The sequence below is a fragment of the Stegodyphus dumicola genome, chromosome 1 (assembly GCF_044657685.1).
Source record: "Stegodyphus dumicola isolate Sdum_Otavi_A_Nest chromosome 1, ASM4465768v1".
Taxonomy (NCBI): Eukaryota; Metazoa; Arthropoda; class Arachnida; order Araneae; family Eresidae; genus Stegodyphus; species Stegodyphus dumicola.
Window position 1 is genome coordinate 54,676,798 of NC_140768.1, and position 17,722 is coordinate 54,694,519.

General features: G+C 31.6%; 1 protein-coding gene and 1 long non-coding RNA gene across 22 annotated transcripts in view; one reads left to right on the forward strand and one right to left on the reverse strand.

Annotated features, from left to right (window-relative positions):
- LOC118203489 (uncharacterized) overlaps positions 1–6,612 on the reverse strand; it is a 28,870-nt gene extending 22,258 nt beyond the window's left edge. For 5 of the 18 annotated variants that reach the window (XR_015040607.1, XR_015040603.1, XR_015040608.1 and 2 more), the window contains exons 1-2: positions 5,618–6,606; positions 5,422–5,517 (exon numbers count right to left, since the gene is read on the reverse strand). This is a non-coding gene — a long non-coding RNA (uncharacterized LOC118203489). Of the gene's footprint in view, positions 1–5,323; positions 5,518–5,617 lie in introns of all 18 variants that reach the window. The other 13 variants (XR_015040612.1, XR_015040617.1, XR_015040618.1 and 10 more) reach the window with 9 other exon arrangements.
- A 394-nt stretch (positions 6,613–7,006) lies between these two features.
- The window catches only part of Sil1 (Sil1 nucleotide exchange factor), an 81,631-nt gene continuing 70,915 nt past the window's right edge, over positions 7,007–17,722 (forward strand). The window contains exon 1 of one of the 4 annotated variants that reach the window (XM_085814636.1): positions 7,007–7,502. The gene's annotated coding sequence lies outside the window, so the exon portion shown is untranslated. The remainder of the gene's footprint in view (positions 7,503–17,722) is intronic. The other 3 variants (XM_085814638.1, XM_085814648.1, XM_085814650.1) reach the window with 3 other exon arrangements.

Here is a 17,722-nt window from a genome sequence, read left to right on the forward strand (position 1 = left end):
AAGACATAATGTGTGTAGGTTGTGATGATGATACAAATAAGAATGAACCTCAAGAAGTGTCATATGAATCGAGTAATGATGACTGTGTGATAAATGAAGATGAAACAAAAAGTGGAGTGAGACCAAGAAGGCAAATCAAACCACCAGTTCGATTTCATGAAGAATTCGGGTACTACTGTGTTAGTGCAAATTTTTGTGATGTTACAGTTCCAGGTAACTTTGAGGAGGTGACAACATACAGTGGGGCTGGACATTGGAAAGAGGCAATGGACAGTGAAATTAACAGTCTTGTAAAAATCGACACTTGGACACTAGTGACTAAACCAGAAGATAAAGCAATTCTAGATGTGAAGTGGGTATTCTAAAGAAAACCAAGTAATGTTTTTAAAGCTAGATTAGTAATTCAAGGTTTCCAGCAAAAAGATAGTATTGAGGATACTTACTCCCCTGTCATTAAGATGCAAACCTTAAAATTGTTACTTTCATATTCTTGTCAATATAATTTAAACATTCATCAAATGGATGTTGAAACTGCCTTTTTAAATGGTTATGTTGTGTCTGAGGTTTATGTTAAACAACCACAAGGCTATAATGATAATTCAAATAGAGTGTATAAATTAAAGAAAGCACTATATGGATTAAAAGAAAGCCCTCGTGCTTGGTATGAGTGTTTTAACAAGTATATTGAGAGTCTAGGATTTCATAGAAGTAAATATGATTATTGTCTTTATGTAAAATCTGAAAATGATGTATTTGTATATATTCTTTTATTTGTTGGTATGTTGCAAAGATACTCAGATAATTAATGACATTAAGGAACAACTACATAATAAATTTAAAATGAAGAATTTAAATAAAGTAAAAAGCGGCTGATCTTTGGAATATGGTAACAGGTAGTTTGGCGATAAAGTTTACTACCTAGGACTTTGGTAATAATGTGAGAAGCACTCAGTTCCGATTACGCATTATTTTGTGTGAGGGAAATGAGAGATCATGAGATATGTCATGTGACATTAATGGACGAATTACAGTTCTTTAATAGGAAAAGGGATTTGGAAAAAATATTTTGTATTAAGCTTCATTGGGTGCTGTGTGAAATAGTGTTGATTAATTTTCGGATTGCATGGCGCTATGTAAAGTGAATTCGAAATTTTTAATACATAATAAATAATAATAAGTTGACTACTGGATTTCGGATTTAGAAATTAGCAGTAGTACTGCAGCCGATTGGAACTCTTTCTGTAGGGAAGTGTGCGTGCCACGTAATGAAGATTCTGAAGAAGATTAGGTAAGTTAGTATTTTTAATCATTTGAGGATATTATTTTTATGCATTGTTCTAAATGTAAGGAGTAAATAAATTAAAATGGTATTATTGGAAAATTGTTATTAGCAATGATTTAGTTTAAAGTAATTAGGATTGTAATTTAATTTTTATTAATTTAATGTATGTGCTTATTTATATTTTAAGTAGTGTTTTTTAATTTGATTATATTTTAATTTAATGATCGTGATTTTGTGAGTTATATGTTTGTAGTATTTTGGAATACGTTTGAGTAGTATACGTTGAGTATTTTCATGCATTTTCGTGAAATTTTTCTAATTCATGAGAAAAAAGCAGTGTACATTGATATAGTGAAGAGTGTGCGCAATGCCATTTTTGTGCAATTCCGGGATTTTTTTTTAAGTAAAAATAAGTCGACGTGTACATGGTTTAGTGATATTTTAATTAAATGATAGTTATTTTGTGAATTTGATATTTGTAGAAATTTGGTATACGTTTCAGTTGAAATAAACGTGTATGGAAATAATTTTAATATTTGACACTAAGTATTTGTAACTATTTTTAATGTTTGCATATAAATTCGTTGCTGACGTTTATAATATAATGGATAATTTATTTATTTTATATTTGGAAATGTTCATTCTTGGAAAGGGTATATACTTTTTCGCGATCAGGTAATTTCATATATGTTCTTTTTACTGGATTTAAAGATTCACAAAATTTTCATGCATTTTCGTGAAATTTTTCTAATTTATGACAAAAAAGCAGTGTATATGGATATAGTGAAGAATGTGCGCAATGCCATTTTTGTGCAATTCTGGGATGTTTTTTTAAGTAAAAATAAGTCGACGTGTACATGGTTTAGTGATATTTTAATTAAATGATAGTTATTTTGTGAATTTTATGTTTGTAGAAATTTGGTATACGTTTCAGTTGAAGTAAACATATATGGAAATAATTTTAATATTTGACACTAAGTATTTGTAACTATTTTTAATGTTTGCGTATAAATTCGTTGGTGACATTTATAATATAATAGATAATTTAGAGGTAAAAGCTTTTGGATATTTTATTTATTTTATATGTGGAAATGTTCATCCTTGGAAAGGGTATATACTTTTTTGTGATCAGGTAATTTCATATATGTGCTTTTTACTGAGTTTAAAGATTAAGAAAATTTTCCTGCAAATTTTTGTAATTTATGAAAAAATAGCAGTGTAGATGGATAAAGTTAAGAGTGTGTGCAATGCCATTTTTGTACAATTCTGGGATGTTTTTTTAAGTAAAAATAAGTCGACGTGTAAATGGTTTATGTGTATGTGCTATTCTGAAAAATGCGCAAGGAGTTTGCGATTGTGCACTTTTCCCCAATTTTGCAGTTAATATTTGTCATGATTAAGCAGTTTTGTTAAATAAAATTTCTAGCATAAGTGTAATTCGGCTAGTAGATTGTTGGAAAAAGTGTTGAGTAAATAAAAAGAAAAGAAATATGTCTTTACTTCGTGAAGGCAAAATGGCGACGAAAAAAAAAAGTAGAGGGTTGCTTTAGCAGAGTTGGTCGCCAAAAAATCGCCAAGTTACCATAATCCAAAGATCAACCTAAAAAGCTACATTGGAATTGATATTGAATATGATAATGAGAAAAGTAATATCTTAACATTGAGTCAGGAAAATTATATCGAATCTTTAGCTAAACTGTATGGTATTGAAAATTCAAAGCCTTATGATAGACCAATTGAGATTAATCTTTAACTAAGCCAATCTAATTTAAATCAAAATATCAAATATAGGAATCTAATAGGAGCACTCTTGTATGTTAGTCATGCTACTAGACAGACATATCTTTCAACGTAAATTATCTAAGTAGATTTCAAAATTGTTATGATGAGATTTTTACGTTTCTAATATACTTTAAGAGTTTTAAAATATTTGTACTTAACAAAACATCTAAAATTAACCTATAGTAAAAATCTTAAAACTGATATTATGAATTGTTATGTTGATGCTGATTTGGCAGGTGATATAGCAAACCCAGTAGTTCAATAGCAAACCCAGTAGTTCACAGAAAGTGAACTACTGGGTTTGCTATTGAATTATTTGGTAATCCAATTTACTAGAAATCCAAAAAGCAAAATCATGTGACAAAATCTTCCACTCTTGCTGAATATATTGCTCTATCTGAGGCTGTGACAGAAATTAATTTCTTAAAAAATGTTGTGAATGATGTTTTTGCTGATATAACTCGCCCCATTAAAATTTATAAAGATAATTCAGGAGCCTTTGGCCATTGCTAATTATGGGAACTTCACTAAAAATTCAAAACACATAGAAGTTCAATATCATAATGTTTACGAAAATGTTCAAAATGGAGTAATTGAAATTGTAAAGATTGATTCAAAATCAAATATTGCAGATATCTAAGTCTTTAGGAAAGATTAAATTTATGAAATTCAGAGAAGGTTTGAAATAGAAATAAATTTTGTATACTGTTTATTTAAGTGATGTTTAGTTAAATATTTTGCTTGAGATGAAATAGATTTTGGTAATGTTCTTATGTAAACTAAATAGTATTTAACTTTGATTTTAACATTTAAGTTAACAAAAGAATTTTTTTTTGAGATAATTTGTGTTAAGTGTTGAATGTTATTGTTTATATCTATGCTTAATTGTAAATGGTAAAGATTAAAAGGTAGCTTATATCTATGTTTATTTGTAATTAGTAAATATAAATGTAAGGAGGCGTGTTAGTTTTGGTACATTTATCTTTACCATGTTGGCAACACTAAGTTTCTTCTCTGCGTGCGAGCTATGGATGTCGGTGTAATGTTGTGCACATGTTGTTAAGTTTCAATAAAAAATGTGAAAAGATATGTTTCTTATTTTTTGACTTGCTTCTTGATATGATATCGGTTTATTTAACAGTTAAATCATGAATTTTGAAAAGCATCTACGTTTCCTTGATCAATGGTCATGTGGTGTTAACAACACGAGAGCGGAAACATTCGCAAAAAACTTCATGTCGCAAGTGCTTTGGGTCTGGGAAAGGGGGGAGAAGCGGGAACTCGTTAGGTGTGTTAGATTTAAAGAGACATGGCCAGCAATGCCTCTGAGGAGAAACTTTAATAAACACTAAATAATGCCTAATAATCAGTTTACTAGGACCCTTCTAAGAAGGGTTTAAAAAAGGAAATTTAAAGTTTTTTTGTTGTTCAGACAGATACAGAGAAAGCATTCATTCCCTTCCCACTAGAGATAATTCAAATCATCTCTAATCCAATTCTTCATACAATTTGGACAAATGCCAAAAGGCTAGAAAACAAGGCAAGAATGGGGTTGTTGGTCCCATTCTTGGTACTACAGGTGTAGTCTCCACTGAAAAGACACAGCAGATTTTTTTATTATCTGCATCCCAACTTTTGGTGGAATCTGTGGCATATTTTTCAAAAACTGCAGTTCACATCATGCATACATCACAAATACACAGAACCATAAGCAGACAAGCGATAATACATGTATAAATATATATACATAAATTTTGCCAGGTAATGATAAAATGTTCCAACACCAAGAGAAATTTTGGCGAAAGTGCAGAATTGCCCACTGCGTGGCCCGTTTTTGAGAACTGCACATACTTGGTATCCATGTACACATCGACTTATTTTCACTTAAAAATCATCCCAGAATTTCACAAGAACGGCATTGTGCTATTCCTTGACTTTATCCATGTACACATCGACCTATTTTCACTTAGAAAGTCAAAGAAAATTCACAAAAATCCAATTCTTCTTACTCTTGTAAAAAGCACCAAACAAATAAGTGGGCGATTCTGCACTTTAGCCAAAATTTTTTACATCCAAGTAAATGACATAATAACAAAACAAAAAAAAAAAAAAAAGTTGAAGAGCCAGCACATGAATGCAAAGTGCATACACCTGTAAAAATATACCATAGGTAACTGACACAATAATTTTAATTAAATTAATCAGGAGAGGGAGAGAATTCATTTCATAGCAAATAAGTAACTATAAAGTTTCCAATACCATGTAATGATGGCAGATCCAATTTAGATCGCAAGAACATGCACATACTTTTGAAAAGATCTATTTATTTCAGCAATTCCTCATGAATTTGAATTTACCCTTTCAATATTTCCCAATGTAATGTGAATGGAAGAATAAATGGGCGGGCAACCAATCTCCTTTGACACAGATGCAGTTGTACCAATAATTTCTACCTTTAATAAATAAATAAATAAGCATATTTTACTTCAGAATGAACCTACTATGAAATCACAAACATGAAGTAGTCAATATAAAGAATATATTTTTTCTCACCTCTCGAATCCATCCGCTTGTTCGGAATCTTCCACATCTCAGGAATTCCATATTTATTTCTTCCATGGCCATTAGGCTGCAGCGTAGATTTGGGTGCCCCTTCTATTAGCGACAATTTTTAAAAACTTTTGGCGATGAAACCTCACTTCTGGTTATCATGATAGTTTTAACTTTGTTTTAGCTTCCTGATTTTATTTAAATGAAAATAGATTGCTGTGTACATAAACAAATTTAAGGCAGTGCACAATGCCTAGTTTGTGCAATTCTAGGAATTGTTTTAAGTGAAAACAGATCGATGTGTACATGGACACAGCGTTTGTGCAATTATTTGACTTTTTATTTTGGTTTTGTGTAGCGGCCATCTTTAAATTGTGCCTTCCTGACGCCGATCTTAGCGTCAAAAAAAGAATCACCAAGAAACAAGGGGCACCCAATCGTAAACTTTTACCCGACATTGTCTTTGGACTCTAGATCTTTTATTAAAATGAGCGTGTTTCTTCGGTCTTTCTTGATATTTTCGCATCTCCTTCTTCTTCTTGAAGCTTGGCTTCCCTTTGGCGCCTTATGCTCTCCAACTCAAATATAAAGTTATTTACAAGTTAAACCACAAGGACGCATTCCCTCCAATTCAGGGGGGAACGTCGGTCCGAAAACCAAACCCTTACACTAAAAGTGCTTAAGATGTATTTGATGACAAATTTGCCTAGGAAATAATATCTCCAAGGTTTCTATTTTCGCAAATTTCTTGATAAATAAATGTAAACAGACAGACAAACGTCTTGTTTTGCACCCGCTAAGTCTTTCTGCACCGATGGGCGAAAAATCAAGCTTAGGTGCAAAGGAAAACGGGCAATTTTATATAAATGTAAACCAAGGACATCCTAACCTCTTTGATCTAAACAAAATGAGTGCGGAATAGCAATGCAATAGGGTTGCTGTAAACATCTTTCCGCTGACAGATACTTATTCTTCAATGCTGACACTGTTTAGTGAAAACTGTGTATAAAGCAATATATCAAACGCTTCTAAATATTATTTAGGAAAATAACTAGTATCAAAATCAATTATTTCGTGAATTTTTACAGAAATAGGATTGCAATGCTAAACTTTAACTCGTGACGCCATCTATTGATGGCTTTCCAAACTACAAATTAAAATTACGTATTTCAAACTGATTTTTCTAAAATATAATATTTAAGTAAATTTTATTCCAAACTTGATTCTAACTTTACATTCAAAAACTGGGGTTTTCATCCGCAGAGAACCCGTTGGCGCCGTTGCATTTTTACTCGCCAAGCTCGCGGTCAACAAAATAAACGCAAGAGTTGCATACTTCGAACAAGCGAATAGGATATATCCGATGGGTTACCAGGTTTGAACTATTATCGCCAAAGTTGGCAATGTTTACATTTTCCGGGTTCTCTGCGGAAGTGCTTCCAAACAAACTTTTAACGTTGTAACTGTAGTAGCAGCTACTGTGGTAAACCGCTGTAATGTACCACTGCGTAGGGAATTTCAAAAGATTATAAGCGAAGTTATACCAAAGAATATGTATAGACGTTATTTCTCCATGATGTGAAATAAGGAACAATCGACAAAACAGATACAAAGCTACTTGTATGCGCAAGAAGTGTTGCGGTTTACGATTTGAAAGCATGCATAAATCACCCTCTTTCAAACGTTAACAGTAAAACATTAACATTCCTAATAACCGCGTTTGAACTTGAAATTTTGTTTTCGTTTTTTGTCTATACAGAAGGAGCTAATTTCTTCCAATTTAAATTAATTTAATATTTAATTTAAAATAAAAAGAAAATATCTTTCCAAATCTACACTTTTTCACATATATTTTCCAAAGGTACTTATAAAGAATATCCCAGGTATAGTAAGTATATATCTTGTAATTAAAGTTTGTGACTATGGCTTTTATTCTTTTAAAATACTTGTGTACCAGCCATACAAAATGTTTCCATTAAAATTATTGTGTTCATTAGAATTTTATTCAAAAAATCTGTACATGTTTTTTCTTCCAACTTATCGAAATGCTGTTTATTAGAACATTATTTATTCTTTTAAAATATTTATAAGCCATGCATAATCTTTTTATTGAAATTATATTTATTATAATATTATCTCAGCAAAAATAGGTCCGTCCAAGATTTTGCTATTTTAAATTACACAGCTGCACTTTATTGGAAGTTTCTGTTTTGATCGTAATTTCTTCACATTGCTAATTATTGTGAACCGTGTAGATCTTAACAGTTTCCGAGCATGAATGCAGAAATAGGTGGGAAGTATTTTATTGATATTGCACAACTTCAGAAATCTTGTATTTTGTATAATTTCGTTATTTTGTGTGATATAAATTTTGTATTTTTTATAGAATGTGTTCGAATGAAAATTATTTTAAATGTATATACATTACAGTATGTGGTTCGATATTTATCTGTGCACAGAACATTCATATTGTGATTGAAGTATAGATAAATTATATACTAGCTAGTGAAATTAAAAATTCATTACTTCTAGTGAAAGTGTTTTTCTTTTTTTCTGTAAAGCTTTGCCACTAGATATGTCTTTAATAACATTCTGGTTAAAGCATGAAGCTAAATTAATGTAGTAAGTCTTTTATAAGTAAATTTCAAAAAATCATGATTTTGTTGTTCTTTTTCCTGTGTTAACATGAGTATTTCAGTCAGATACAAATGTATTAATACATGCATTTAACATCTTTAAAATAAACAAATATTACAATAATTTAATCAGCACATTTGAGATACATAATGCATAATTGAATGTATCTGAAATTGATCTTTCAGATAAGGTATCTGGCGACATGGTACCAGTTTTTTTTTTTTTTTTTTGGTTAGGAAGATTGTTAACTGGGAGTCTGAAGATTATCACCAGTTATCTAGCATACAACAAATTAAAATTCCATGTGTTTAAATAATTAAGATATATATTTTCAACCGCTTTCTATTAATTTTATGTAAGTATTTTGGGTACTTGTGTATTATAACGACTACCTAGATATCTCGTCAAAACTGGTGACCCTTGTAGGTTATACAGGTTAACCCTAACATAGGTTATAGAGGACGCTAAAATAAAGAGTATTTATTCTGCACTTGCCATTACCACACCTTTTTTTTGCTACATTTACGTGGATTATTACGTTTAGGTTAAACATGTGAAACTTTTTGTGATTATTTTTTTCCCAATGGATATCAACATTTTCTAACTTCCTTCAAATGAAGAAGCGATCGAATTTTTCAGAGAGGCTGGAATTTTATCCAAAGAACGTGTTTGTAAAATCGGCCATATATGAAGTTTTATAATTCAGGATTTTATTGGAGATGCAATGTCAAAAATTGTCAACAACGGTTTGATGTCCGAACTTTGAAAACAGTCGTATTGAGTTTTTGAAAGCTTTGAGATTTATTTACTTTTGGGTATATGAACAGTCATCCATTAAATGGTGGTACGTACATCATAGTACGTAAGTACCATATTTTGTGCATTATGCTTTATTGCATTTTGTAATTTCTTTTACAGTTTATTTAATTATATTATACAGTGAAGAGCCAAAACATTATGACCACCTACTTAATAACTCGTGTGACTTTTGGCCTGCAAAACAGCTGCAGCTTGCCTTGATTCTTTTACAGTTTATTTAATTATATTATGCAGTGAAGCGCCAAAGCATTATGACCACCTACTTAATAACGCTTTATGTAACCTTTGGTCTTCAAAACAGCTGCAGCTTGCCTTGGTTCTTTTACAGTTTATTTAAATATATTCTACAGTGAAGAGCCAAAACATTATGGCGACCTACTTAATAATGCATTGTGGGACCTTTGGCCTGCAAAACAGCTGCAGCTTGCCGTGTCATAGATGCTACAAGTTCTTAGTAGATGACTGGAAACAGGTTGTGCCAAATGTCTAAGCAGTGGTCACACAAAGTTGAGACATACGGACATATGGTGGCTCTCAGTTGCCGCTCCATGATATCCCAAATATTCTCTATCAGGTTAAGATTCAGGGAGTTAGGTGGCCAGAACATTAATTGGAATTCATCGTTATGCTTCTCAAACCACTCCAATTTAAGTCAAGCTTTGTGATATGGGGTGTTGTCCTGCTGAAATATTCCATTTTCAGTTGGGAAGACAGACACCATGTAAATGTGCAACTGATCTGCAGTTATGTTCAAGTAGTCCATAGCTATTATGATAAGGGTTTCAGAGCCGCCCATGAGAACATCTCTTAAAGCATAATACTGCCACCACCAACTTGGGTATAATCTACTGTACGAGGGAAGGAGCAACTGTTTGCTTGGAAGATTGTGTACTCTGACCTAAACATTGATGTGATGAATGGGAAATCTTGATTTATCTGACCAGGCAACTGTCTTCTGCTTATGTATGGTCCTGTCTCGATGTTCCCGGGTCTGTTGTAGTTGACAGTGACACCTGGTCAGTAGAGGTACATGAGTGGGACATCTGTTGTGTAGTCCCATATCCAACAGTGTCTGCTGAACTGTGCGTTATGAAACACTCATACTTAGAACCTACAGTGTATTGGGCTGTTAGCTGAGCCATTGTCTGGCGACAATTTTACTGTACCAAGCAGACGGTCTCTGATGTCCTTTTTCTTTGATGACGTGTAGATGTCCAACACCTTGGCATCTAGTGTTGGTTTCGCCATCATATATCCACTTTGCATATATATTAATAACAGCAGATTGTGAACAACCTACCAGCCTTGTGGTTTTGAAGGTGCTCGTTCCGAGTCTTCGGTCCATTCCAATCTGCTCTCTATCAAAATCACTTTAAATCCAAAGAACGCATTTGTAAAAACGGCCATATATGAAGTTTTATAATTCAGGATTTTATTGGAGATGCAATGTCAAAAATTGTCAACAATGGTTTGGTGTCCGAACTTTTAAAACAGTCTTATAGAATTTTTAAAAGCTTTGAGATTTATTTACTGTGCACCCTTTCTTGGTTCGTCAATGTATGTACACTGCGTAAAAAGAAAAAAAAAAAGGACAGTTCTATATCTCCCGTTCTACTGAGCCGATTGACAAAATTCAAATTGCGTTTTTCATGTCTCGAAAGCGTGACTTAGGATATATATTAGATTTATATATAGCACTATTCTAACATAGGTATTTTGACACAAAATTGGACTTTTTCTGAAATAACATACCATTTTTTTTTTTTTTTTTTTTTTGTATATTTCGATTCTATGACTCAAATTATGCCAGAATGCCAAGTTTTCTAAAAATTGTATGAGTAGTTTTAAAAATATTAGCTCCTCAATGTTAATTGAATTTGGCAAATATTTATTAATATCTCTTTTTTTATTAAACTTCCAGGTCATAAATTCTTCGCAAATTTCATTCCATGTACTCTGGTGGACAGTAACTATGTGAAGCTCTGTCTCTTCAATAAATCATCCAATTTTTCTCAAACTGTAATCATTTGTTTTTCTGTACATGTACATCACTTCTACTGATTTTTGTCCCATTTGGATAACTCCTTTTTGATGTGTCGTTTTTTTTGTCTAAGAGTGTATATAAACTATATACTTAATACAAATTAAAAAAAATAAAAATTAACTTACTTAAAACTGGTTAAAAGAAAACGTTGAAGTTAATGTTGAGGAAAGTGGTGGGAAATCAGTTTCAAAATAGCATCAAAAGGGGTTTCCTTTTTTTTCTGCCAAATAAATTCAGCTAAATAGGTATCCAAATGATGGCGGCTTGTCCCACATTGATGCTTGTTCCTCCATTTTGCAAAACCCCACATCCTTTCAAAATGTTGAGTATCAGTCTGCATAGATGGGTCAACAAAATTATATCGGTGATCCACCTTAAAATGCTCAAAACCGGCAGCAACGAGCTCCTCTGTTTGATATCCAGGCCATGAATCTGACATTATTGTTGAGCCTTCAGCAATATTATTTTGAATTTCATGCATTAATGTTGTTGCCTTCCGGTCTGGAACTCTGACTAGAAATGTTTCTTTTGTCTCCTGGCGAATTCCACCGAAGACCCACTGTTGTGGCAAGATATAACCTTGATTATTCTTTTGATGCGTGAAATGGCTTTCATCAGTGTGGACAATCATTCCGCACCTTCCAATTTTAACATTTCGATTATCCTCCAAATCCTTCATACACACACTTCACACATATAATTATTCCAATCAATAAGTCTTATCGGATAAATCCAACTGATGTTTGCATATGCCTAAAAGTAAATAAATCTTAAAGCTTTTAAAAATTCAATACGACTGTTTTCAAACCACATACCAGATTGGTCACTAAACTTTGAGACAATTTTTGACATTGCATCTCCAATAAAATCCTGAATTATAAAACTTCATATATGGCTTCTTCATTTGAAGAATCATTTGAAATTCGATCGCTTCTTCATTTGAAGGAAGTTAGAAAATGTTGATATCCTTTGGAGAAAAAATAATCACAAAAAGTTTCATGTGTTTAACCTAAACGTAATAATCCACATAAATGTAGCAAAAAAAGATGTGGTAATAGCAAGTGCAGGATAAATACTCTTTATTTTAGCATCCTCTATAACTTATGTTAGGGTTAACCTGTATAACCTACAAGGGTCACCAGTTTTGGCGAGATATCTAGGTAGTTGTCATAGTACATTAAGTACTATTTTTTTGTATCTAGCATTTTTGTTGAGCTGAAATTGTAACCAAATGGAAAAATAATGTAAGTGTAATTCACTTGAGAATCAGAAGGCACACAAACATGAATTAGTCACAAAATTTTTGCCAGGTAAAAATTTTCAGTTTATGGTAGTTTGTTATTATTTGCAGTTTGGTATCTAAACTGCACTGAGATTTAAAAGCTGGAAGACTAAATGTGTGGAAAATAAATACTTTTTTTAAATATATTTATGTTAATTGATATTCAGATAGTGAGTAAATAAGTGACCTTCAGCAAATGAATGCAATAGTCCCATTGCGTACAATTTTTTCGGGCCTTTTTAAACTGGTTTTGGTAATCGGAAGGTACTTACATATTTTTATTTATAGAAACTTCAAAATACATTCATATCATTAGTCTTTCAGCTATTCTTTACTCTCAATCTGCTACTTCTTTTCCAAAAAATTTCTACTAAAGTACAAAGTCCGAGAAATGGAATCATCGGGACTTCTGCGATTCCGTATTTGGGATTTTTCGAGATATTAGATCATCAGTTTAAATCTAGTATGATGGCATATAGAAGTTATAAAATATGAAATCTTGATTTATGAAACATTGAAGCATTTATGGTCTAAAGGGTATCAAAATTTACAAAAAAAGAAAAAAAAAAAAAAAAAAGTTTACTATTTATTTGTTTACTTTAAAAAAAATTTTTCAATGTAAGTTGTTTAATCTGTTTAATTCTATAGGCAAACATAATTTCTTGTTTAGTTACATTGTTGAGGCACTGTAATTGCTGTGTCAAGAATTCCTTCTAAGTTGTCAATCAAAATTTTTTCGTTTTCAGTAACCTCTGTGTCACTAAATCTAGTGATTGCTTTAACAAGCAAGAAGCAGATTTATTTTCTGTTTCCTTACATTCTCAATATTTCTTCCCTGTTAAAGGAATTTTTCTAAAAATATTTAGCATTTTTCTAATTTTTAATTTCTGAAAAGTTTTTTTCTAAAAGATTGAATTATGTTAGTTGTCATCTTAAATTACATGTAAGGCTTTTTCATTTTCAAGTTAGTTGCATCAAATACTTACTGGGTTAAAAGACTGGGGACCATTTTTGCTACCTGACTGTACAAATAAACTCTGTTTTTGAATATAAGAACTGTTTAATAAGTGTAATTTTGAGAACTTGTAATTAAAATTGAATTGAAGAATGAATAGAATAATGTATATCAAGACTACTGCATGATTTAAAAATGAAATCTCAAATTACATTATTATTAATGCAATGTTTTTGTCTTAATTTTTATGGAATAAAGTAATAATGAAAAACTATTAGCAGCTGATTTAAAAATACTGGATTTACTACATAATCAAATGTGATCCATCTGTGTTTATGAACAAAATATTATTGAAGGAGGGAATTTTATTAATCTTGATCATTTTAACATTTTCTGTCTATCAACTTTGATTATCAAACTTTATGGTTAAATATTATATATAATGATATGAAGCAAGTAGTGAATCTTGTACAGAATATAAGGTGGAAATACAATAAATAATTTTTAAGGTTCCTTTTTTTTTTTTTTTTTTTTGATTTCAATACTGTAAAAAAAGTTTTTAATGATGGATGCAATGGGAAGTAAATTGTTTTATGCTATTTAAAAAATTTAGGTAAAAATATATTTACGGCGAAAATTGGTGATTTTTGGCAATACATGGATACAGAGTTAGTGCAATTCTTTGACTTGTTATTTTGGTTTTGTGTAGCGACAATTTGCCAAAATAACAAGTCAAAGAATTGCACAAACTCGGTATCCATGTACACATTGACCTATTTTCACTTAAAAACAATCAGAAAATTTCACAAACTTGGCATTGTGCACTCCCTTGACTTTATCCACGTACACATCGACCTATTTGCACTTAAAAAAACTTCAGAGAATCGCACAAACTCGGCATTGCACACTCCCTTGACTTTGTCCATGTATACATCGATTTATTTTCACTTAAAAAGTCAAAGGAGCATCCAATTCTACAGTACAAAAAGTACATAATCTCAGTAAACTACATTTTAAATTAAACAATAAAATAACATAAAAAAAGGAAATTCATCTTATGCATCTAAGCACTATACAAAGCAAATATCCACATACCTTATTAGAAATTTCTGTGTCTTCAGTCTGTGGCACCCGTATATCGGCATTGCCACTTAAATTCACAAAAATAAGAGTAAAGAATATCCTCTGTAGTGCCTATGTCCTCAACCATATGCATTTCCTTCCAACAAACAGGAAACTTATTAATGGCTACTAAGTAAACCTCCATTTACACTACAGGGGCGTAGCTAGAGTTTCCAGCACCCGGGGACAATTGAAGAATTTGCGTGCCTTTCTGTGTGCTACAAATGGAAAATATTTCATTAAAAATTTCGTAGCATCAATTTGGCGACCCTTGGATGCTACGCCCGGGAAAAGATGTTTCCCCTTCCCCGACTCTAGCTACGCCACTGTTTAGACACCAGTCAATTAATGCTCTTTTCCCCTTCCATTCCAAATCGTACAGAAACTTCAAATTAATCCTACCATATTCAGCCATTTTACTGTCTAAACCACAATGCATCAACAATGTACTTCCTAACCAACATGCACCACAAGCCCTTACAAATCTTTTCTCATTATTCAAGATTTACCACAATCACACAACCGATTATGTTATAATAGGGTTTTCATAACATTCAATTACTCAGGTTACCATAAGTGAAACAACTTGGCGATAAGTGAAACAACTTCGTGGTAATGCAAGAGGCACCCTTCAATCTAATCTAACCAAAATTGATAAAGAAAGTTGGAAAGCGACATCTCTAAAACATTTGCTTTTTAATACCAATTTTTTTTTTTTTTACAAACAGTAACTTATTACATAAAATAAACGTTTAAGAATCTTATATATCAGGGATGGCCAATCTCCAAGACGATGGGAATCGTAAGTCCAAATTTATATCGTTTCAAAAATAATGAAATATTATATTTAAATATTTCAAAAATAATAGGTTTTGAATATAGCAAAACTTTTGAAGTAAATTAATGAATATGTGATTTTGCATATAAATATGAATAAATACATTGTATATCTACTGTTTTGTGTTCAGAAAAGTTGAGTCCCAAGAAAATAAAATTTTTTATCTCCTGTACTGGGCAACTGAGCATTTTTTCTTCAGGTAAAGAAACCAAATATTTTCTTCTGATTTCCTTTATATCTATCCATTTATAATTATTGTTGTTTTATTTTAGTAGAAGTAAAATGAATCGGAAGCATATTCATTTGTCTACAATTGCATAAAAAATGTTATTTGAGTAAATTGCAAATCTTTATGTAAAAGAAAAAAGTGCTTTTTTTTCTTTTAAACTCGTGAGCAGTCTTTCAGAAAGGGTAAATTAAATGATACACATAAATGTGTACTGCAGAAGAGAAACTGTTATTCAAGAAAATAATATTTATTTAAAAATAAGCTATCAACTTATTTAGAATTTTGAAAAGTAATTCTTTTTTTCTCCATACAGTTAATATAAGGACCAACATACTGAGATCATACGAATCTTTGGATCCTAACCTAAGAAATCATTAAACACTTTTTCCCAAACTTTGGAATAACTACTTTTCCTGATACCCAATATAGAAAAATTCAAACACATACACAAAAAAGAATACGATTGCAATTTCAGTGGTATTTGAATAATAAGTATCTTTCATGATGGCTCTGACCCATACAGTATTCAGCATGGCATCCAACAATTATCAGCCAGAATTTTTTTTAGTAATCATTTCACTGCGCTTCATTGAAAATTCTCGAAACTATCTCTCGAATTGTCCTGATAATTTTGGACATAAATAAAAAAGTTCATGCTCATCATTGAAAATTCTCAAAAATACCTCTTGAATCAGTACGATAATTTTGGATATACATAACCTATTGCTAATAAATCTAGAAGTTCATGCAGTGCTATATAAACACTTCGTCGAGCACGTATTCCAGCCATCTTGGGAACTCTTCAACCTTTTAGGTATTTAATTTTGAGCTGTTTCTCAAATACATGGTTAATCAAAAATAATGTTACAGATAAAAAACATGCTTGTAACTACTATAATTAATTTATTTTATTAAATGCAGATGTAACATGAATGCTTAAGTCTTCATATTTCTGTGGGCATGCACAGATGTTCGATGTGCAGGCCTTTTGTAACATGCAGACATCTGCACAATAGTTTAGTTCCTAAGTTTTTGCCAAATTAGGTATACATGGATCCATTATATTCTCAGTGCTGGACCCATAAAAGCAATCAAATGACTTACCGTCTCGTCATGAATTTCGAAGCTAAATAACTTGGAAGGAAGTTTAAAATAAATTATTGTCAGCCTAATGGTTAGATAGTAAAAATTTCCATTGGGTTCTCAAACATGTGTACAGAAATTAAATCTGAAATTGAGTTTGAAATGGAATCTGTGTAAGCAGGGAATATTTTAGAAAATGAAAGATGAGACATTAAAAATAAACATTTACAGGATAAAAATTTAACATTGTTGCCTGAAATTGATAGTGATCAAGCAGTGGATCATTGCACAACTTTTTGTTAGGCTACTAAGCTTTCATGAAGGACACTGTTATTTTTTTTTTTTTTTCTTCTTAATTTTCGATCATCATTTACGTGTCAGACATACATAATGATCGAAAATTAGGAAGACAAAAAAATATCAACAGATTAAAAGAAGTGTAATGCTGTTATCAGAGCCGGGGCAGCTGCAGAGTGGCAGTACTAAGGAGTGAAAAATTTTAGATATGCCAGGTCTAACCTACTGAAATATTTACCGGTGACTCTAACCTAGTGCAGCAACATGCCTCTAACCTAATGCGAGGTAGAAAGAAAGAAGGTCATCAAACAAGAAATCGAGAAATACAAGAAAGTATCACAAGCTAAAGAGATTTCACTTATATCAGTATGCCGATTTTGACGGAAATTTTGGAGAAGAGAGATGTTTGTATTCTGTTGATCCCTCATTGCTTGATGCTAACGTTATTGATATGAAGATTTGATGATAAAGGTGAAAGATCTCTATCTGAAATAACAATATTTGATAAAATGGGAATTAAACATTTTGACTAAAATTTAAATCGTTCAGCATCCACAACCATTGGTGAAATAAATTATGTTATCTGCCAAGGAATTATTACGAAAGACAGAGTTTTATGCGGAAAAAGCGTTCGTTAAGCATATTATTGTGAATGTTTGTGAAAACAGTGAGACTGTTGCATAAAAATACCTGAGGGTTAGGAAATTAATTTTGAAGGAGTTCCGCAGAAAACTGAGACAACCAAGTAAAGAGGCTGAAGGTTTACTCCACCAAAAATAAAATCCTCGTAAAATTCTTTCAC